At 33.6% G+C, this 25240-nt stretch overlaps 1 long non-coding RNA gene across 2 annotated transcripts in view; it reads right to left on the bottom strand.

Moving 5' to 3' along the window:
• The window catches only part of LOC143677243 (uncharacterized), a 250762-nt gene that overhangs the window by 179111 nt on the left and 46411 nt on the right, over nucleotides 1–25240 (bottom strand). For both annotated transcript variants that reach the window (XR_013172470.1, XR_013172469.1), the window contains exon 2: nucleotides 4798–4878. This is a non-coding gene — a long non-coding RNA (uncharacterized LOC143677243). The remainder of the gene's footprint in view (nucleotides 1–4797; nucleotides 4879–25240) is intronic.

Genomic DNA, 25240 nt, shown 5'->3' with positions numbered 1-25240 from the left:
CATATTGGAAAGCACATGGCAACATCTGCTGGCCCTTTACTCCTGGTTTGGTTACAAAACGGCTCTCTTGGCCCCTGTGGGTCCTTCTTTATCATCTCCCAGTATGTTCTGCCTCTAAGCATCTGCTCTGTGTTGGCTTTCCAAGCATCTGTGCTTTCTTTGAAATCCCTCCCTCTTAAAGGACTCCAGTAAGTGGATTAAGTCCACCTTGAATGGAAAGGGTAATATCACCATGGGAAAAAAATAATCGAAAGGTCCCACCCAACAATAGGTCTTTGGCAAGATTAGATTAAAAGACCATGGCTCTTCTGAGGTATGCAGTTTCAAACTAGCACATTCAACTGTCAGGACCCCCCAAAAGACATGTTTTTTACATATACAAAACACATTCACTCTATTACAATGTCACAAAAGCCATACCCATTTCAAAAACAATACAAATACATACAAAGTCAAAAACAGTTCAAAATCTCAAAAAACCAGCATGGTTTGTCCTAATGCAAAATCATCTGGTGTGGACCTGTGAAATCTAGAATATACAAACAAGACAATCACGGGAAAAACATTAACATTTCCATAGGGAAAAATTGGAAGGAAAACAGGGGTCACCAGGCCTCAAAATTTCTAGAAACCTGCAGGGCAAATTCCATTATATTTCTAAGTCTGAGATTATTTGTAGAATGACGTAAGTAAGCAAGCAGCAGTCATATCTTTATCAAGGGCTTATGCGGTGGCCCTGCTCTCTGTAAACACTGGGGTGAAAGTTACAACATTGGGGAGTATTGAGGAGACCACCTTGTCCTCAGTCCCATTCTCCTCAAGCATCTGGTTGGCTCCTGGACTATCGGACATCTCTGGTGCACACATTCAACCCCTTCAGAAAAATGGGGTGGATAAGTTTCTCTCCAGTCCCTGGGGAATGTGCTCTACCCTCTGTAAACTTCAGAGTAAACTCATCCTCTCTACATGCATGGGTAGGTCTACACTCCTGGACCAAGGTTTGCTGCCTCCAGATCTTAGTTTCCATGGTTCTGCCTTTGCAGTTATTTTTCCTTCGATCATTACCTTAGGCTTGCAGTGGTTCTGTTTATTCAGGTCTTGAATTTGCTCACTAAGCATGCAGCATACAAGGCCTGCAACCCATCAGACAATAGTACATATATAGGTACATAATAGTTTCTGACCAGGACATGTGATTTCCACATATTTTCTCCCATTGTGTAGGTTGTCTTTCTACTGTCATGATAGTAGTTAGCCCTTTGATTTACAATTTTGATGAGATCCCATTCATCTATTTTTTCATTTATTGCTTGTGGTTTGAATGTAAAGTATAAGAAACCATTGCCTAACATAAGGTCCTGAAGATGCTTCCCTAATTTTTTTTCTAGAAGTTTGATAGTTCTAGTTCTTATATTTAGGTGTTTGGTCCATTTTCAGTAGATTTTTGGAGAAGATATGAGATAGGAGTTTTCTTTCTTTCTTCCTTTTTATGAAAATGTTGAACCAGTTTTGCCAGCATCTTTTTTGCTTTCTGTTTTTTTTTTTGGATGGGCAGGCACTGGAAATCAAACCCGGGTCTCTGGCATGGCAGGCAAGAACTGTGCCTGCTGAGCCACCATGGCCCGTCCTCACCAGCATTCTTTTAAAAAAGACTATTCTTTGACAATTGAGTAGTCTTTGCCACTTTGTCAAAAACAAGTCAGCCATAAATATGAGGGTTGATTTCTGATCTCTCAATTCTATTCCATTAGCTATATGTCTATTCTTGTGCCAGTACCATGCAGTTTTGATTGCTGTGAATTAGTAATAAGTTTTAAGATGGAGAAGTGCGAGTCCTCCAACTTTATTCTTCTTTTTCAAAATGGCTTTAGTTATTTAGGGTCCCTTACACTTCTATATAAACTTGATGATTGACTTTTGCATTTCTGCAATGAAGGTTGTTAGAATTTTGACTGGGAATACATTGAACCCGTAAATTGCTTTGGGTAGTATTGACATCTTACGGTATTTAGTTTTACAATCCTTGAATGCAGACTATCCTTCTGTTTATTTAAGTTTTCTTTAATTTCTTTTAGCAATCATTTTAGTTTTCTGTTTACATTCTTTGTTAGATTTATTCCTAGATAGTTGATTCTTTTAGTTGCTATTTAAATGGAATTTTGTTCTTGATGCATTTTTGATTGTTCATTGCTTATTTATAGAAAAACTACCAATTTTGGGGTGCTGATCTTGTGCCCCTACACTTCACTGAATTAATTTATTAGCCCTAAGAACTCCATTGTGGATTTTTTCAGGATTTTCTGTATATAGGATCATATCATGTACAAATAGGGAAAATTTTACTTCTTCCTTTCCAATCCATGGGTCTTTTATCTCTTTTCCTTGCCTATTTTCTCTGGCAAGAGTTTCTAGTACAATGTTGAAAATAGTTGTGACAATGAGCATAAATGCCTTACTCCTGATCTCAGAGGGAAAACATTCCATTTTTCACTATTAAAAAGGCTCTAACTAAGCTTTTTTTATATGCCCTTTATCATGTTGAAGAAGTTTCCTTCTTTTCATAGTATTCTAATTGTGTTTAATTGTTTCCCAGTATTCTAACTACTGTACTTTTGCAAATGCTTTTCTGTGTTGATCAAAATATTTATGCATTTTTTGTTCATTTTGTTAATGTTTTTTTGTATTACATTAACTGATTTTCTTATGTTGAACCAGCATCGATACAAGGGATAAATCCCACTTAATCATACTATATAATAATTTTAATATGCTGTTGGATTAAGTTTGCTAGTATTTTGTTGAGGATTTTTTGCATCTTTATCCATAAGATATTGGTCTGTAGTTTTGTTTTATTGTTGCTTCTTTATCTGGCTTTGTTATGTGGGTGATGTTGGCCTCACAAAATGAGTAAGGGAGTGCTCCCTCTTCTTCAATTTTTGGAAGATTTTAAGCAGAATTGGAGTTAAGTCTTCTTGGAATGTTTGGCAATATGCCCTCTGGTCCTGGGTTTTTCTTTGTTGGGAGGTCTTTATTACTAATTCAATCTCTTTACTATAAATTGGTTTGTTGAGATCTTCTATGTCTTCTTGAATCATTATAGTGGTTTGTGTTTTTTCTCAGAATTTGTCCATTTCATCTGGACTGTCTAATTTATTGAAATACAGTTGTTCATGGATGCTTTTGTTTCAGCAGTGTCAGTAGAAATGCCCCCGTTTTCATTTCTGATTTTCATTATTTGCATCATTATTTTTTCTTTGTCAATCTAGTTAAGGTTTTCTCTTTTGTTGCTCTTTTCAATGAGCCATTTTTTTGTTTTGTTGGATGTCTACTTTTTTTTTTCCCCCATTTCATTTATCTCTTTCTAATCTTTGTTATTGCTTCTTTCTGTTTGCTCTTGGTTTAGTTTGCTATTTTTTGTTTTCCCTAGTTCTGCCAGTTTTGAAATTAGATCTTTGATTTGAAATCTTTCTTCTTTTTGAGTGTAAACATTTAGAGGTATAAATTTCCCTCTCAGCACTGCCTTCACTGCATCTCATATGTTTCAGTATTGTATTTCATTTTCATTCTACTCAGGATATTTTCTAATTTCATTTCTGACTTCCAGTTGAGCCCATTGGTTGCTTATGAGTATATAGGTTTATTTCTAGATATTTTTAAATTTTCTTTTTCTCTCTCTGTTACTGATTTCTAGCTTTATCCTATTGTGGTCAAAGAACATACATTGTATGATTTCAATTTTTTTTAATTTATTAAGACTAGTTTTGTGGCCCAGCATATGGTTTATCCTGGAGAATTATCCATGTACACTCATGCAAAATGTGCATTCTGTTTTCATTGGATGCAGCATTCTATATATGTCTATTAGGTCTAGTTGGCTTAGTGTATCATTCAATTCCTGCACTTCCTTATTGATCTTCTGACTAGATGGTCTATTTATTATTGAGAGTTTGTGTTAAAATCCCCTACTATTAATATAGAACCAACAATTTCTCCCTTCAAATCTGATAGCATTTGCTTCATATATTCTGGGGATCTTCTTTTAAGTACATATATTGGTTTGCTAAAGTTGCCAGAAAGCAATACACCAGAAATAGAATGGCTTTTAAATAGGGAATTTATTAAATTGCAAATTTACAGTTCTAAGGCATCCAGAGAAAGATACCAAAATGTCCAAACTAAGGCATCCAGAGAAAGATACCATGACCCAAAAATGACCCATGGGTCCAGAACACCTCTGTCAGATGGGAAGGCACGTGGCTGGTGTCTGTTGGGATCTTTGACTTCTGGTTTCAAGGAGCTTCCTCAGTAGCACTTTTTTTCTGCATCTCCAAATATCTGGATCTCATGTCCATCTGCTTTCTCTGTTGGTGCTCCAAGCATCAAAGTTCCCTCAAAAAATGTTTCCCCTTTTAAAGGACTTCAGGAAATGAATCAAAACCCGTTTTGAATGGGTGGAGTCATATCTCCACCTAACCAAATGCTCACAACCACATATTCAGTGGGTCAATCTCCATGGAAACAAGCAAATCAAAGGTTTCCACCCTAAACAATAGGTCTGGCCTCACAAGATTGGATCACGATTAAAACATGGCTTTGGGGGGTATGTAATAGCTTCAAACTGGTACAGTACATATGTAATTACATGGGACATTGGATAGGGAATGAGATCTTGTTGGTTTGTACAGGGTAATGTGATGGTTTGATACATCTCAATAATCTGAGCAGAAGATTAAACAATATTTGCAAAATCCCTTTAAAGGATTGGGGAAAATAGGTGGATATATTAAACTTCCCTACCTGGAGAAGATTTGATATTTTCGTAATCATTAGGACTGTCAATTTGATGGGTCAGATCCTTGATTTTGAAGCTTTTCCTTCCTGCAAAGGAAAAGCAAAGCCTACTTATAATTATGCCTAAGAGATTCCCCTAGAGAACCTCTTTTGCTACTCAGATATGGCTCTCTCTCTAAGCCAACTTAGAAGGTAAACTCACTTCCCTCCCTTCTTCATGGGACATGACTCCCAGGGGTACAAATCTCCCTGGCATCATGGAATTGAGAAAGACTTCTTGACTAAAAGAGGGAAAACGAATGAAACAAAATAGAGTTTCAGTGGCTGAGAGACTTGAACAGAGTCAAGAGATCATTCTGGAGGTTATTCTTAGGCAGTATATAGATATCCCTTTTCATATTGGGGGCTATTGAAGTAACTAGAAGGAAATATATGAAACTGTTGAACTGTAATCCAATAGCCTTGATTCTTGAAGATATTTGAATAACTGTAGAGCGGTTAAGGTGTGACCATGTAATTGTGAAAATCTTGTGATGGACACTCCCTTTATAAAGTTTATGGACAGAAGAGAAAGAAAAAATGACAAAAAAACAAATGAATAATAGGAGGAGGGGCATAAGATGATTTGGGTATTCTGTTTTTACTTTTATTCTTATTTTTGTGTTTTTGGAGTAATGAAAATATTAAAAAATCATTATGATGACAAATGTGCAGCAGCTATATGATACTATGAGCCACTGATAGTAAGTACAATTTGGAAGATTATATGGTATATGAATATATATCTCAATAAAATTGTATTAAAAATAAGTAAATAATAGAGGATAAGGGGTATGGAATGTTTTGGGGATCCTTTTTTATTTTTATGTTTACTTTTTTAGCATAATGAAAATGTTTAAAATTGATTGAGTTTGTCTATTTCATCTAGGTTGTCTTTTGTATTCTTTTATGATCTTTTTTTATGATGTAGTGATGAGTACGCAACTATATGATGATACTGTAAACCACTGATTGTACACTTTGGATAATTCTATGATATGTGAATAGATCTCGATAAAATTGCATTAAAAATATATACATAGAAACAAATATAAAAAAGGGGTCAGTCAAATACATTGCAAAAGATAAACTACAGAGAAAATGAAGTTGCAATAAATTGAGAGACAAAAAAGATACGATATAGAAAATAAAGGACAAAATGGCTAAAGAAAATACTGTCTTTACAATAATAATACTAAATGTTAACGGCTTAAATGCCTCGATCAAAAGCACAGATAGGCAGAATGGATTAAAAGTGTGATCCTAATATGTGCTGCTTGGAAGCAACTTACCTTAGACCCAAAGACAGAAATATATTGAAAGTGAAAGAATAGAAAAAGATATTCCATGAAAATATTAACCAAAACAGAGCTGAGGTAGCTATACTAATATTAAAAAAATAGACTTTAAATTGAAAGCCGTAACAAAAGACAAAGAAGGAAACCATACATACATAAAAGAGTCAATTCACTGACAGGAAATGGCTACCATGAATATTTGTCCCTCAAATGCAGGGCTACAAAATCCACAAGGCAAACACTGGCAAAACGAAGGAAGAAATAACAGCTCTACATTAATAGCTGGGGACCCCAATGATGCCACCCTCACAATAGATAAAACATATAGGTAATAGATTAATAAGGAAATAGAATTTGAATAATATGATAAATGAACTAGACCTAACAAACATATACAAGACATTGTATCCCAAAACAGCAGGTAAATATACTTCTCAAGTGCATGTGGATTGTTCTCCAGAAGAGACCATATGTTGGGTCAGAAAACCAGTCTCAGTAAATTTAAAATGATTGAAACTATACAAAGCATCTTATCTGACCATAGTGAAATGAAGCAGAATATCAATAAGTCAGAAAACTGGAAAATCATCAAATATATGGAAGTTAAAAACAGTCTTAAACTATCATTGAGTCAATGAAAAAATTACAAGGGAAATCATTAAATATATTAAGACAAATGAAATTAAGAACTCAATATAAAAAATAATTATGGGATGCAGCAAAGACAGTACTGAGGGGGGAAATTTATACCCCTAAATGCCTACATTAAAAAAAAGAAGAAAGAGTTAAAATCAATGACCTAACTGTACACCTGGGGAAACTAGTAAAAAATAGCAAACTAATCACAAAAAAAGTAGAAAGAAAGAAACAAAAATGATTATATCAGAGATAAATGAAATTGAGAATATTAAAAAATAACAAAACAATAGAGAGAATTCACAAAACCAAAAGTTGATTCATTGAGAAAATCAATAAAATTGAAAAGTCCTTTAGCTAGACTGACAAAGTTAAAAAGAGAGGAGATGCAAATAAATAAAATCACAAATGAGTGGGATATATTACTACTGTCACCACTGAAATAAAAAGGATCATACAAAGATGCTAAAGACAAACCTGATGAAATGGACAAACTCCTACAAACATGTGAATATCCTACATTGACTCTAAAGGAAATAGAAAATCTCAACAGACATTACAAGTAAAGACATTGAATTATTCATCAAAAATTCCCAACAAGGGCGGGCCGCGGTGGCTCAGCGGGCAAAGTGCTTGCCTGCTATGCCGGAGGACCTCGGTTCGATTCCCGGCCCCAGCCCATGTAACAAAAAACGGAAAAACAAAATACAATAAAACAAGAAAATGTTTAAAGATGTTTCCCTTTCTTCCTTCCTTCCTTCCTTCTATCCTTCCTTCCTTCTATCTGTCTATGTTTCCCTTTCTTCCTTCCTTCCTTCCTTCTCTCTGTCTTTCCTTTAAAAAAAAAAAAAAAAAAAAAAAAAAAAAAAAAAATTCCCAACAAAGTAAAGCTCCCAACTAAAGAAATGGCTTCCAAGGTGAATTCTATCAAACATTCCAAGACTTAACTCCCACCCCACTCAAACTCTTGCAAACATGTGAAGAAGAGGGAATTCTCAGAGGTCAACATCACCCTAATACCAAAAGCCAGATAAAGTTAAAACAAGAAAGGAACATTTTAGACCAACTTCTCTTATGAATATAGCTGCAAAAGTCCTCAACAAGATACCTGTAAATCTAATATAAGAGCACATTAAAAGGTGTACTCCCCATGATCACATGGGTTTTATCCCAGGTATTCAATGTTGGTTCAAAATAAGAAAATTCATTAATGTAATTCACTACATTAACAGAATATGGGGGGAAAAAATGATCATCTCAATTAACGCAGAAAAGGCATTTCACAAAATTTAGCACCCTATCTTGATAAAAACACTTAGAACATTAGGAATAGAAGATAATTTTCTCAACGTGATAAAAGGTGTATATGAAAAACCCACAGCTAACATCATACTCAGTGGTGAAAGACTGACAGCTTTTCCTCTATGATCTGGAACAAAACAGATATGTCCACGCTCACCATTGTTATTCAATATCGTGCTAGAAGTTGAAGCTAGAGCACTTAGGCAAGAAAAGGAAATAAACAGCATTCAAATTGGAAAGGAAAAAAAATAGAGCTTTCCTTATTTGAAATTACATGATTTTATGTAGAGAAAATCCTGAAAATCCACAAGAAAGTCCATAGAATTAATAAATGAATTCAGCAAAGTGGCAGGGTTCAAGATCAACACCCCAAAATATTTTTCCTCCCTTAGGAAATGCACTTGTATCCTAAAAAAAGAATCAAAGTGTGTGATATATACAACTTACTTTCAATTGTTTAGAAGATTTATAAGTAGATAGATAAATAGATAGATGTACAGACAAACAGATGGATAGATGAATAGAATAGTATGACAAACACGGTAAAACATTAAAAGTCACCTGGGTGGGAGTATATTGGCATTCTTTATATGGGGTTTGTATTACTTTTGCAGCTGTCCTGTAGTTTGAAGTTGCTTTAAAATAGAAAAATCAGATATGATCTATGTAGAAAAGAAATAGAATTTATTTGAAACAAGCAAACAAAAAAGTGATCAGAGCAAACAATGTGAGCACTTGGGAAATGAAAATCTAATAGAATGGGAGTTCAACCTAAAAGGTGGTGGTGAGGTAGGAACAACTCAGGAAATATAACTAAATGCCCTGAGATTTAAAAATTCAATAATGACTATAGCCAAACATTATTTTAGGTAATTAAAAAAGAAGACCCTTTATTCAAATAGTCTTCTAATGACTTTCTTTCTGAGTTATTTCCCTTTTGTTACTGTATAACACATGTTAATGCCAAGAGCTACAATTAATTGGGAAATTTTTATGATTAAACATGACATTAAAACAACCAAGTAAATTGTTCAATTGGAGAGTTGTAGAAATGAATAGAGCCCATGATTTCAGGCTTTCTTCCAGAACTTTCAGTTTCCCCTGAAGCTTTCAGTGTAGTAACCAAGACACAACTCTATAATACTCCACCTGCGTTTTCCTGCCCTCGGTCAACCTCATGCTCTGGAACAGGGCTTCCTGAACCTTAATGTGCATGCAAATTACTAGAAGGTTTCAACAAAACGAAGATTATGATTCAGTAAATCTGAGTTGGAGCCTTTGATTCTGCATATTTAAATTGTCCCCAGGCAGGGTTGAAAGATAAAATACAGGATGCCATGTTACAGATGAATTTCAGCTACACAATGAAAGAAACAAAATTTCTTTTCGTGTGTATCTGTAATATTCAAATTTAACTTGTCCTGTACGTTTATTGGGAAAATTTAATAGTCCTCTCCAGGTGATTTGCATGCTCTTGGACTGAGACAACACACTAAAAATCAAGACTCCAGATTTCACATGCTTTCAGAGCATAGGAAGCTAATATAAATTTGTGAAGCTGCCATATTTACTTTATTAGAAAGTCTTGGGGATTGTGTTGAAAGGATTAAAATGCTGCATCTTAAGACTTGCACAAATAATTAATGGACTTCTGAAGGAAGGGTGGAAGGAGGAGAAGGAGGGAGAAGGGGATAGAGGGAGAGTGGGTGAGAAGAGGAAAGAGATATGTCTATGAATAGGATTAAGCACATTGGTACTCAATCCTGGATTTTTTCCCTCTCCACTAATTTGTCAAAATCCATCAGGGACTTCTGCTTTTCCATGATGGAATCACAGGATTCAGAGTTTTCCTTACATTAAAAACAAATTAAAATCTAGCAAAACATAAGAAATAACCAGTCTTAACAACATTAGAAAAGAGGTAGTGTGTGTCTGTGATTCCCAAGATTGGATGGAAAGGAGAGTAAGTAGGGGGAGTATGGGGGGATAGAGACGAGCTCTATTATTGCCCATTCTTTCTGTCTGTAAAAAATTCTTCGGGGTTTTAGTGGTGGAATGCTTGCCTTTCAGGCAGGAAACTCGGGTTCGATTCCAAGACCATTCATCCCCTCCCAAAAATATTCTTAAAGACATGCAAAGTTAGTAGAAAGAAGGAAAGAATAAATATAAGCATAAATCAACTAAATGAAGAGCAGAAACACAACAAGCCAAAATTGAAGGAATGTGTTGCTAACAGAACTGAACTAGAATAAATACCAAAAGAAGTTATTCAGGTTGAAAGAAAATGACAACAGATGGTAATTCAAATTTACAAGACAAAAAATGCAGAAATGACAAAAATGAGGGTGAATATAAAAACTAAAATTATTTTTATTTCCTAGCATTAATTTTTCAAAATTAAGCATAAAATAGCTTAAAGCAATTTAAGCATTTAAAGCAACATAAGCAACACTTAATGCTTGGGTTTTTATTACATATATAATATTAATGAGATAGGTGGCAAATTGATATTGGTGCAATATGGAATCAAAATTTTTATAATTTATTTATTTATTCGTTCATTTTATGCATTAACTTAATTATATAATTACATTATGCATTAACCTGAATGTGTGACTAGTGATATATATTGTAACCACTATACAATACAGGAAGTTAAATTGTTTTAAAGTTAAATATCAGTGGAGGAATTGAAATGGTATACTGCAACACATTTGTTTAGCACACAACATAGCAATATAGGAGAAAAAAAGGAACAAAAGAGTCAAGGTAAACAAGAGCAAATAACAAATGGGAGATATAATTCAAATTATATCAACAATTACATTAAATGAAAATTCCTAAGCACTCTTTAGAGAATCCAACATGAGTCAATGTATAATTACAGATGTGGAGAAATAGCAAAAGTTAACAATATCTCCAAGTTTAAGGAATATTTGAGTATAAAATGAACTCTTATTGAGTCAGTATCATTGATCCCTTCCCAAACTTATTTGGAACATAAAGGAGAGTATAATAGGAATAAATATCTTTTATCAAGGGTTTTGCATGTGCTTAGGCAATGTGCTAAGAGCCCTACATACTTTGTTTTTCCATCAAGAAAAGCTTGATGGAAAACAAAACTCAGAAAGTTTCAATTTTTTTGTTCATGGCATAGTGATAGTAACAGTTTGAGCTGGATTTTGGAATATAGTCCATTTGACTTCAAAGCCTGTGTTATAGAAATGATTTAATGGGAGACTTTTGTAATATTGTATCTTCCTTTTTCATATAGTTCAATAAACTTCCTCCCATGATGACCAAACCATTCTCTTGGCTTTTGGGCCATTATTTTGCAAGCATCCCTCAGTTAACCAAGAATCCTGGAAATCTATTCAGAGAAGTAATAACAATTTGGTCTTCAAGTGCACTTTGGGTTAAACAGACCTTTTATTATTTTTGGAGAGAATCTATTGCCATTTTTCCCAGTGAAGAATGGTGTTTGGGGAGTGGGTTGGGGGTGGGAGGGGTTACTCATAGCATTTCAAAAGATTTAAAGAGCTGAGCTCATGACTTCAAAGAATATTCAATTGAGTTAAAAAGAAAACATTAGCTCATAAGTTTAAATGCTTCATTATTTGGAATGATGTGCTCATTGCATTGTCTACAAGACAGTACTGGCTCATTTATTCCTGGACAATACCTGTAGATAATAGTTATCAATATTATTGAATGAATGAAAGAATATACAAATGAAACAAACAAAGAAAACATAAAGAAATGCTAAAATGTTTGATTTGACTCAGAATGTAACCACTAACCTAAAAAGAGAAAAAGTGCCAAAGATATTTAAAGTATAGCCGAATGGCCCTACAGACCTTACCCTACTATTGTATTAATAATCGCTTATATTACATATTTTCTTTGACATAATCTAACATTGAGAAGAAATAAAATTGCAGCACAGAAAGTGAGTAGAATCTTTGCATAGAAATCTGCTAGTTGAATTTGACCAGACCACAGGGTTGGTTTGTGTCATGGCAAAATAAGATTCTCCAAATTCCTTTAAAAAATAAACCCAAAGTCTTTCGACTCAGCACCGAAATGAAAAGAGTTTAGAAATCATAACTCTTATCCTTATGAGACAAAGCTGAGCAAACTAAATATCAACACCGTTTTTGGACCCAGAGGGGAACTCAGGATGCATGGAAGCCTACTGCCCTGAAATCTGGAGAGACAAGGGAATCCGGTAAGTCAAGTCCAGATGTGCCTACCTGGAATGGAAGCCTCTGGAGTCATAAATTAGTAGGAACAGTCACATAGCAATTTTTTTGATGAATCACTGAAGGCTAGGTATGAATTTTATGAGTTAGAAATTTGGGGGGACCACATTCCTAGAGGAAGAACACTTTTGTATTTTAACCCCAAAATTCTACCAGATTCTCATGATGAAGAGAAAGATCCTCACTGGCTCTGAAAGAGTGACTGGAAAAGTAATTCTTGTGAAATAGATCATAGTATTCTCCATGACAAAGGTGTACTCTCCAGGGGGACAAAAAAACTTTGCCACAGCATTATCCCAACTGGAGAAAGAACATGTTTCCACACTCCAGCCCTCCATAGTTTTTCTGTCTCATGGAAGAGAGGAGACAAAAGCTATGGAAGACATGTGAAGGTAATCATCCAGGGACAGAGGCCTATCTAATACAGAGATTTAATAATGATAGAATACTCCCCATGCTCTCCCCTTACAGGAACACTAATAGGGCTATGGTATAATAACATTGATAAATAGCAAGCAGAGCTTCAAGATATGGATTAGATTTGGGGAGGAGTTTCATTCAAAACTCAAAGACAACAGTGGACATGAAAATGACAGCAACCTCTGGCACCTACTGCTACAGTAAACATTAAACACAGCTGAAATTCTACACAAATTAACATAAAACCTCATACTAAAGGCCTATCTATCTCACTTCCTAATACTCAATACATCATACTCAGTTTTCACCAAACATTTACACAGTCTGAAGAAACAAAGCTAGTTTCAGAACTATATCCAGATATGACACAGATTTTGCTATTCTTAGACAGGGAACTTAAAATAACAATGACTATCAAGTTAAAGGTTCTAATGAAAATGTTAACAAAGACATGGAAACCTTAAGAGCAAAACAAAAGGAAATGCTTGAAGTCAAAAGCAAAGTAAGAGAAAAGAAGAATGCCTTTGGTGACCTCATCATTTGCCTGGACTTCTTTTTAGAAACCTTCCAGCAAAAAGAGAGTGAAGTGAGTTATTTAAAGTGTTTGAAAGTAATAATAATAATTATTATTATTATTATTATAAACCCAGATCTAGAATTCTGTATCCAGCAAAATCAATGTTCAAAAGCAAAGGCGTAATAATGGCTTTCTCATACAAACAAAATTTGAGGGAGTTTGTTATCGTTAGAACCGCTTTGCGAGAAGTGGTAAAAGAAGTTCTCCAGAAAAAAGGAAAACAATATAGGTCAGAAACTCAAATGTACATAAAGGAAGAATATTGGAGAAGGAATAAATGAAGGTCTTCCTAGTTGATCTGAAAGTTAAGTGTTTGTTTAAAGTAATAATAGTAGCAATGAATCAGGTGATTATAGCATATAGATAAGTGAAATGAATGATGGCAATGTCATAAAGGACGGGAGAAATTGGGGATTCTCTGTTATAAGGTGCCTGCACTGTCCATGAACTATTATTAGAAAGTGGATTTAGATTAATTAAAAATACTATTGTGTGGCTTATAGAATATTAATCATCTTAAAAAAAGAATGAAGTTCTGTTACATCTATAACATGGGTGAACTTTGAAAGCATCAGGATGAGTGAAACCAGACACCAAAGACATATATTCCACTTATACTAAATACTAGAATAAGCAAATTCATAGAGACAAAAAATAGATTGGAATTTACCAGGGGCTGGTGAGTTATTCCCTAATGGATACAGAGTTCTGTTTTGGATGATGAAAAAGGTTTGGTAACAGATGGTGGAAATGGTTGCATCACATGGTGAATATAATTAATGGCACTAAATTGTATACCTAAAAATAGTTAAAATTGATACATTTTATGTATCAATTATTATATATATGTATAAATATATATTATATATATGTAACCACAATGAAATTTTTTCAAGTAAAAAAAAAATGTCTATTGTAAAGGCTAAGGCAACCACTAAGAAAATAAAATAGTGTGACATTGGTAGAGAGCCTATAAAATGTAATCATATAAGATGCTCAATTAAAACCAAAGAAGCAAAAAAGGAACAAAGAAAAAATGCAATGACTAAAAAGTTACAAACATGGTAGATATTAATCCAATCAGTAATCACTTTAAATGAGAATGGTCAAAATAAACAGAGATTTTCAGAGTAGATAAAAACACAAGAGACATCTATATTTAACCTAAAGAAACCCACTTTAATTAAAAGACACAGGTCTTTTAATTAAAAGACACAGGTAGGTTATGGTCACCCACACATCCTTTCTTTTATCTGCTCCTTAAAATCAATTCCATGACACCCTGTGACTACACTAGGCTCCAAGCTGTGATTACCCTCTCAAATAGCTACTCTTCTTAATGAAATCAAATGCCTTAGAATATTTCATAGCCTTAATTCCCTGGGGTGTGTTAAATGCATCATGAAGGAATATGCAGTATACCGCATGCCTTTTGGAAAATATTTCTTTCTGGTTTTATATCCCTTTTCAAAACATAGAATTTCAAGAAATTATCATCACTGCAGCTATTATCATGGTATGCTATGCAATGCAAACCAAAAATAACCAGGAGAAAAAAAAAAAAACTAAAAGCCTATAGCCTAGACTGAGAATCCTGAGACCTCATTTTCATTCTAAATCTGCTTAGTGACTTAGAGACCTCACGAATTCCTCATACTCCCTCCCTTTCTCACCTCTTTCTTCCTTCCTTTTTCCTTTCCATGTAAAATGCATCGCCTATGCAAATCACTCAAAAGCTTCTTATCCATAAAATAGGTGGCTGATTGACAATAACTTTGATAAATGGGAGGCATGAGTCAAATGCCACCCCAAGAATCTGGAAAGGAGAGAGGGAGCTATGCTTCTGAAACTGAACTACAAAACTCAACATGTAATAAGTCCATAGAATAATGTATTATTATCTCAAAGACAAAGAATACCTCTTAGGCCGGCAAAAAATTCTGGAAATGTTTAAAATTATTTTGAATATCTAAAGGCAAAATCTGTCATTCAGAAAAAAGGATTGGTCATTTAAGAAAGCAGAAGTGAAAAAAAAGATGAGTCAGAGAAGTTAATTTGTGCAGAGCCCATCCCTATAGTGTCCCAGGGAAAGGGTTCCTGCCTGACCAATTTGAATGTGCAATATTCTTTGTAATTATATTGCTGCTGAAGAAAAGCTTTAATTAGACTGCTGGAGCCCAGTGCCACTAAACAATGACATTACAAGTTGTGCTCCTGGTTCTTTAGTGACCACACCTGTTTCCAATCCTTTGGGTTCCTATGCAGTGACCTCTATTGTACTGATCTGGACATCACAAGTCAGCCTCATCTATGTTCTGCCACTATCCTTAGGACTGCTGAGCACTGGAAGATCAAGTTTTGAAGCCTGCAAACCTGAGAAGAAAACTTTGGACCTTGAAAACTTCACAATCGCATAAGACCCTGCCTGAGAATCTAGATGACTCCCCTAAGAGAAATCTCTGAATTACTGGTCTTAGTACATTCTTTAGTTTGTATGTCTATGATTCCAATCAGTTGATATGTGACTACTCCAATGACGTCCACTGTACTGGACACACGGTACACCATTTAATCCTTACAACAATCACATGACACATTTACTAATGCGTCCATATTTTTAGACTTGGAATTTATCTGTGTCTCATAGAGGTTAAGTAACCTGCTGGAGGTCACGTAGCTGAAAAGGGATACAACTAAGATTAGAATCCAGGTTTTAGCTTGGCAATCATTACACTATGTTGCATCATTTGTTATGATCTACAATTGGCTAATCTCTATGACTGTGAGAATGGAGTAATTTTCTCTTCAGTACGTACCTAAAGAAACTTTTTTATTTTTCTATATCCTCCCTACCTTAAGTAAAAGTGAAGTTTTACTGTGCCCTGTGTTTGGAACCAAGTGTATTTCATGATGCACATTTTTCTATTTTATAACAAATACTTCATTTGCTTTCAGTGATTGATTAAACTAGCAGGAGGTGAATTTAGAGTAGTGTTTCCCTTGAGTAAACACTGTCATTTGGGTGAACAATTATAAATGACTAACTCTTCATTCCAAAGAGAAGTCCAGTATAAAGAGAATCAGTATTTCTTAAGCTTTAAATCACAAAACAAATCAAAACAGAACAAAAACTACATTTTGGGGGCTATCCTTACGGTAGCTCATGAAACATACTTGGTGAATGAAAAAGTAAACTTTCTTTCAATCCTTTTCTTTTTCCTTCTATCTGAGATGTGGGCATGAAAGCTGGAGGTACATCAACCATCTTGTATTTATGAGGGTAAATCCCAGAGTCATAAATCCGAAACTCATGCTGCCAAACCAATGCCAGCAACTGAGAATCCTGAACTGCTTAACATGAGAAAAATAAATCCCTTTGAGATAAGTCATTTCAAGGGACCGACTGGAACCAATTCATACCTCTTTTCATCATATTTTATAATCAGGGAACACTTATGCAGCTCTGTGGCATGTTTGTCCTGAACCCTGTACATTTCACTCCTGCTTTTGTCTCCCCATATGCAGTATATAGACTACTACCCTAGAACCTACCACAGTGAAGTCTGTGTGTGTGATAACCTACTCTACTGGACTGTAAGTTCATAAAGGACAGGGAACAATGCACTTATTTTTGTTACTTCATTACCTACTATACAACATATTGGAAACACTAAAATATATTATGGTTAAATTGATGAAAGAAGGACATAAGAAACGGATGTATCTATATAGGTACTTATTTCTGTTTTCTATCAAAATATACTTAGTGATGAAAGCATTGTTTTTAAGTCACTTTTAGCAACAAGAAATAAAATGAACTGATTTCTAATGAAGCCCTTGCTCCAATCTGACCTAACATTTACAATTCTACACCTGAACACACATTTGTATGAACACACACATACACAGATATGAGCATACCCAACTATCATTAAAAAGATGGATTTACACTTCCTTTTGCCTGTTCACAAAGAATTCTAATATTTAGAGATGGGTGGCATGCTAAGACACCTATCTTTTTGAGTACAAAGAAATTCTATTTACTTGATAATTCATCTATTACAAAAAGGGAGATATTCTTTCATATTTAACCTGTAGCTCCTCTTAACATGGACATGTGATTTGAATAATGCATTAATTTTAATAAACTGACATTAGAACCAATAATATGGATGTCCCATGGCATTCATTAAATGTGATTTTTTACACACTTCAAATACCATTGTAATGATGCTTTGACAACAATAATACTGAACCCAAATAAAAAGTATATATTTTCCATAAATACCCCATTTATTTAAAGTAACATTTGATTGAAAAAAGCAAGTTCAAACTCCACAGAAGAATTTAGACATTTAAAATTTCTTATAACATGATTTCATCCGTTTTCCAACTTTTTTATTAAATACTGACTAGCATTTAAAAATAAATATTTTATTCAATGTATCTATCAAATATCACCTGGATTTAAAAATACTCACAAATGACCATAGCTAATATCCCTTGTAAATTTCAACTGTAAATCATGTTAAACACATGAATCATTAAATAACTTCACTAATGTAAACACTATTTCTTGACTTAAAATCATTATAAAATCTGAGTGACTTGCTGTAACTGCTAACTGGAATTAGGAACAAAAATAAGATTTAGCTAATCTTGATGTTATTTTCACTACATTTTTAAAGGACACCTTTTATGAAGTTTTAGATATTATTGACTTATGTTATCAGTATTATCAGTATCTAAAATGTTTAACTCTGATGTATACATTGGTTCTGATAAATAATCAAAATAATATGAGTTAAGACTGAGATATTTAAAAATTACCCTAACTTTAAAGTATAATTCATCAAATCAGGCAATAACAAGGATTAGGCAAGACATATATCCTCCTATTGTGATATATTATTAATATGATTAATTATTTTTATATTTTGTGGTACATATGATAATATGCAACACTGAAATATACAATATTTACAATATATACAATAATATCCAAATAGTTGCATAAAACCTTCAGAAATTAACTACAATATGAAGAAACAATCCAAGTGAAAACACCTCTTAGACTAAGAAGATTTGACAAAGCCACCATGATTTCACAGAAACAGAAGGAGAACTGCATAACAAGACAGCAGCTTCTAAGAGGATAAATGATGAATGCCTCAGATAGGATGCCAAATTGGCACTACTTAAGGTTGGATCATCTTTCATTTTCAAACAGTAAAGGATGTTCCCAGTGACGAAGATCCTCTTCTAGGAATAAAGCAAGAATTACTGTAAGTAACCTATTTCAGAAAAAAAAGCACATCCATAGTTTTGAATGTGAGATTTGTGGCATAAGCAACCAACCATGATTCATGAATGCAAATTAAGAATAATTCCATAAATACCCTCTGCCTGTCTGAATCTCTTTCAAGCAAAAATATCCAAGAAGTAACTTGAATTCAATAAAGGCTATAAATATGACTGACGCTTGTGAACATACAAAAGTATAACTGTTGTAACACAACCCATTTTCTTAAGGTGGAATGATAGAGCCACTGTTAAAATGCTATACAAGTTAATGGCATACTGATAAGTGGGAAAATGAAGTTTAAATTCAGTATAATCCCATTAAAAATGTGTGTGTGTGTGTATGTGTGTGCATTCTGAAGTAAGTCTGAATAGATATACATCCTATATTAACCATCATGATTGCTGGTTGTTGGAATTAACATGGCTTCTGTTTTCTTGGTTTTTTCTTATCTGTATCTTTATTTTTTACTACTTATAAAATATAACATTATTTTTTAATAATTAAAAAAATTAAAACCCCACATGAAAAAATTATAAAGTAAATAAAGACTGTATTTTGTACTTTTATAAGGACTCCCCAGAGTTAATTTAAAGGTCTTCTGTAGTTCATTAGAATTATTTTTGATATGTAAAATTTGGATCCTCTAAGATTTCGGCAGGACAGATATATTGGGGATAGATTTTTCTCAGTATTTATGTCACAATTTAAGATGTAAACTTATTTTATTAATCATTTGGATGGAAATACATCCAAATGTAATAGTACTTGCCCTTTACTTGTTCAAATTATAAAAGTTGGATTCTGTTTTCATTATAAACATAATTTTCCTATATTATAATGCAATGATATCCTTAAAAAAAAAAAGCATGTAGAATATATGTGGCCCTGGCGATGCTCTACAGTCTAAATGGTTTCTAATTGAAACAGATATTGCTGTCTGCCCAAGAAAAAGAAACAAACTCTCTGTCCATTACAGAATTTTTATATGAGCCATCACCTTATCTCTTGGGCTTTTTCAGAGTTTCTAGGTGCCAGAAATACATACACTAGCTATTTGAAAGTATCATTAGCCAAAATATTTTAGAATAATTCATGCTGAAATGATACCAAATGACTTTTGGAAAAGCTGCCAGAACTAATGCAGACATCCGACATATGACTCTCACAGACCCAGAAAAACATAACCGAAACCTTTCCCTGCAGACATACAGGGAAGTTCTAAGTTTCCTATTCAGTCCTTACAGCAGGGCATCTAATGAGTCCCTTTTCCCAGAGAGAGAGCTACCCATTTAAGCTCCTAAGAGGATCTAGCCTACTTTTCTCCAGAGACCCAAATTTCAGTGACACAAAAGATGTCATTGCTTTCAATTTGGAGAGAAAAAGGAGACAACTTAACTAAAAGTTGATTTACCACCCAATAAAATTAAAATGGTGACTTATGTGGGCAGTATTAAATCATCCAACGTCCTTTCTGTCTTATCTCCTACAAAAATCTCTTCAGCACACACAGCCACATACCTCTAGTGTCTGACAATCTAAAACCTATAAATGATGCTCAAAATTTGTTTGTTAATACTTAGAGTTGATTAGCAATAGTTTTCCTACTCTCCATAGTAGCAATGTACAAAACTTAATGAATAATTAGAATTTACAGGACTCCTGGTGCCATTTTGGATGAATTATTTAATCATATTTTATCAACTTACCAGATAAATTACTTTGAGTTTATAGATCTGTTTCTCTTTCTCCTTTTTTGTAGATGTGATCATAGTAAAAGGTAAAATGGCAGGTAGGAATGGCAAAAACATTAACCACATTATCCATAATGTCCTCAAAAAATTTACTGTTGGGCACATTTCACAGGACTACTTTTAATACTAATTACAATTTTTCTCAAAAAAATGAAAAAAATATCTGGTATGTTGTTTTAACTCTATGTTCAGTCCATAATTTGATATATAATAGTAGAGATGAGCATTTTCTACATTTAGAGGATGGACACAGTTTCTTCTGCTAGCTGTAAACATTATTGTACTCAACTGTTGTTTCTATAACAAAAACATTTATTCCACGAAGTCTGTAATTCAGCCTTACAAAGTTATAAAAGAAATGTCTTTAAAATGTTGACTATAATCCCCTCTAAATCCATCTTAATCAACATTCTGATTTCTATCATGAACCAAAAATTAATCACTTACAACAAAATAAAAGATGATAAGCCTCTTTTGTGAATTGAAACTCTTTTTTTTTTATATTATTGATCTTGTCCCTGCCCTTCAATATTAGCCATTTATGGTTCTGGCCTTACAGTGAATGTGAAGTCCATAAAGGTTGGTGGATATGTGATGTGGTTGCCAGAGACAGCACCAGTTTTTCCCTGCTGCTTTAATGCTGCATCCATTTGGTATTCCCTTTTGCCCTCAAAGTGTCTTGGTTTGGATGATAAATTATAAGGTCTTTTATAAACACAGCAAACATTCTACATGAACTTTGGTCAAAGTTAAAACACGCATGTTCAAGTGTATCAAGTATTGTAGGCTGCTGCCCTAGAGATTATGGTTATTTGTAGTTTAGCAGCAAATTATACAATGGCAAAAGCACAGACTTTAGTAAAGGACCAGGGACAGTTAAACTTTTTTCCAATAAACTGGTTGAATTAACATATTACCTCTCTTATTTTCAGTTTTCATATATAGTTAATGAAGCGGTTGAACTGAAAAACTCTAAAAGAGCTTGCAAGTTGAATATGTAATGATTCTAGGGATATTTTCAAGATGAATTTAGCCTGGGAAAATCTAGGACAAATGCCAGTTAGTTTAAGCCTCCTTTCTCTCTCTCTCTCTCTCCCCCTCTTTTGAATAAACTGTTGGGAGCTTTTCTAGAAATATTACTAATTTGTATTATATTCTCTTTAAGTGTTGCTTAGGAGAAAGGGATACTATCTATGGTAGGAAGTAGCTAATTAAATTGGGCTTCTTTGAGATTTCAGGAGGTAAAAATCACTCATAGTTTCATGATTGATTTCAAATGGGGTCCGACTACATCTTTTGTGCTGGTTTGAAGCTGTTATGTACCCCAGAAAAGCCATGTTCTTTCAATCCATTCCTGTGAGCAGAACTGCTGTGGGTGGAAATTTGTAGTTAGGCTATTTCAGTTGAGACATTCAAAGTGGGTCTTAATCCTTTACTAGAGTCCTCTATGAGGAAAAAAGACAGAAAATATCAGAGAGTTCAGAGAAACACCCAGAGAGCACAGAGAAAGAATCCCCAGAGATGCTAAGGGAGGACCTACAGACACTCAGAGAGGAGGCCACTGGAATCAGAAGCTAAAAGTAACAAGACCCAGGAGCAAAAGGCCAGCAGATGCTGGCCATGTGCCTTGCTATCTGACAGAGAAACACCGGACACCAACAGTCTTTCTTCAGAGAAGGTATCTTCCTCTTGATGCCTTAATTTGAACATTTTCATGACATTAGAACTATAAATTTGTAAACTAATAAATTCCCATTGTAAAAGCCAACCCATTAATGGTATATTACTTTCTGGCAACTTTAGCAAACCAAAATATCTTTCTACACAGAAATCTTCTAATTTAGCATGACATTTTCTCTAGAGTGTTTATCAAAACTTTTAATCACACAAAAAAAATTCATTACTTTTTTACTTTCACATTTCAGAATCACAAGCTCATCAAAATCTAATTTTTCACCAAATTTCAAAATGCATTTTCTGTGAATGCTAAACTCCATACAGATGTAATATAAGTGATAAAGGCAGGGTTAGTCTTGAGTTTCCTAACATGAGCGAACTTAGATATATAAAATGGTAATGATGGAGGTCCAAAGATATTTTTAAAATGCAATAGAAATTATATACTGGCTCTTGACAAGTCTTTATAAGCCACATAAAATGTCACATGACTTTGATACAATGCTGCTTAATATAAATATTGGAAATTTACATGTATTCAATTGAAATAATAGAACAGTTATTTTTAAAATGCTGTATTGATAGGCAAATATGGTGCAATACATGGATTCTGAAGTGGAAATATAATAATTATTAAAGATAAACCTTAAGTTTTCAACAAGGTTGAAAGCACTGAAGTTAGAACATACATAAACCCATTCATTCTTTTTCTCACATTTTTCATATATAGCCATGTTTAAAAAAATCTCTCCATATTGCTATTAATTTAAGTTTAATTCTGACTACTGCATAATAATCATTCATATGGTATTATCTTTTATTTGTCCAATTCCTCTAGTGAAGGATCACATGGCCTCAATGCTTTCTTCATGCAAATATTTTTACACATTTTACTGTATATGTCCTGTAATAGACTCATTGGGGTACCTGTTGATATGTGGGTACCTGTTATAGTTTGTAAGCTGCTAGAAATCAATATACCAGAAACAGAATGGCTTTTTTAAAGGGAAATTTATTAAGTTGCAAATTCAAGACAAGGCTATAAAAAGGCCCAAACTAAGGCATCCAGGGTGAGGCATTTTGATTGAAGAAGACTGATAATGTCCAGAGTTTCTCTCTCAGTTGAAAGGGCACATGGTGATGTCTGCTAGCTTTCTCTCCAGACATCTTGTTTCATAAGAATTCCCCAGGGGCTGAGGGGGGTGGGGGGGCATTTTCTTTATGCATCTCCAAAGGTCTCTAACTGTGTGACTCTGCTGGTTCTGTTGGTTCAAAAACTTTTCCAAAATGGCTCCCTCTTAAAGGGATCCAGTAAACAACCCCACTTTGAACGGGTGGAAACACATCTCCATGGAAGCCATCTAAAAAGTTACGACCCACAATTGAGCTGGTCACATCTCCATGGAAACAATCAAAAAAGATACCAGCCAGCAATATTGAATGAGGATTAAAGAACATGACTTTTCTGGGGTACATAGTAGCTTCAAACCAGCACAGTACCCATAAGTATAATTTTGCATTGCAAAAGTACATAATTAATTTTGGATTAATCTTCAAAATAGCTATGCCAATTTAAATACCATTAATAATGTTTAGTGGCACATATTTTTTTTCCCTGTTCCAATGTAATTTTTTCTTTTAACATTATGGATGTGACATATCTCACTGAGTTTTGTTTTCAGTTCTTTGATTATAATTGAGACTGATCATCTCTCCAATTACATCCTAGATATCATAACTTCTTTCAATGGAGTATTCTGTCAATTTATTTTTATTTGTATATGCCCCCTGTATATTCTATATGTTAATTTCTTATTGTATCAGAATATCAGATTTTACAAATAATTTCTACCATTTTAATACCGCTATCTTTACTTTCTATATGGGAAAGGGGTTATTGTTGAAGAAAAATCATAAAATTTGCTATTTTCAAATTTAGTGATTTATTTCCCTTATGATTCAAGATTTTATTAAAGGTAAGAAGTTCATCTTTATCTAAGGATTACGAAGATATTTTCTACCTTTTCTTCTTTTAGTTTATGAGTCTTATCTTCAATGTTTTAAACCTTAATAGATTGAGATTTGTTTTCATATTTATATGAGATGGGGACCCAACTTGAATATTTTCTCTCATAAGTTAGCTTGCCCAAAATGATCTACCACATAATATACACCTTCCTCAATGGCATGGGTTGCCACCTGAGTCATATATTCATTTCTCATATATGCACAGTCTCAGGATTTCTATTTTGATTCACTGGTTTATTTTTCTGTTTCTGTAATTAACAGAATTTCAAATTTCAGAAATTCAGGCTCATCAAAATCTAATTTTTCTTCAAACTTCAAAGCGTATTTTCTACAAATGCTAAACTCCATGTACTAATTGACTACATGCTCTGTTTTTATTTTGTATTTTGATATTTAGTAGAGTGATTTCACCTCCTTCAGTCTTCTTTTCCAAATTGTCTTGGCTAATTGTGAATTATTGGACATAGATTGTGGGAGTATATAAATTGTAGGAACATAGAAATATTAAGATCAGATTGTTAATTTCCCCAGAAAACCGCATTACAGAAATTTTTATGGAGATTATTTGAATTTAGAAACTAATATTGGTATAATTATTTTTATTTATTTATTTATTTATAAAATAAATATATTTATTTTATTTATTTAGATTTCTAACATCCCTCAACAGAACTTTTTTCCATGAATATCTAGTACATACTCAAAGATATCCTTTTCTAGATATTTTTGTGGCTTTTGTAAAGGATTATCTATTTTGTAACAAATTGGCTAGACTGTTAATTCTGTAGTTTTTTGTAAATTGATCACATACCCAGAAGTGTTGACAAACTCTTCTTTGTGTGTTTTTTTTAACTAATATAACTCTTAGCAGTTTTTAAGTAATTTGAATTTCATAGAGAAATAATTATGTCCTCTGAAAATTATTAGATCCATCCCCTTATTCCAGTTTTCATACTCCTTATTTCATTTTCATGTTTCATTGCTTTGCCCAAATTTGGGTTTCATGTTGGATATTCTTGCCTTGTTTTTTAAAGGCTATCTTGACTTGTTCTTGATCTTAGCAACATTAGTTCTAAAATTTCTTTATTTCATATTCTCTTTTCAGTAGGATGTGATTATGTCTATACATTAACATAGCTCTCTCTTATTTTCAG

This window comes from Tamandua tetradactyla, chromosome 3 (assembly GCF_023851605.1).
Source record: "Tamandua tetradactyla isolate mTamTet1 chromosome 3, mTamTet1.pri, whole genome shotgun sequence".
NCBI lineage: Eukaryota > Metazoa > Chordata > Mammalia > Pilosa > Myrmecophagidae > Tamandua > Tamandua tetradactyla.
Note: the sequence above shows the minus strand (reverse complement) of the source record. Positions and strands in the feature narration are given on the sequence as shown.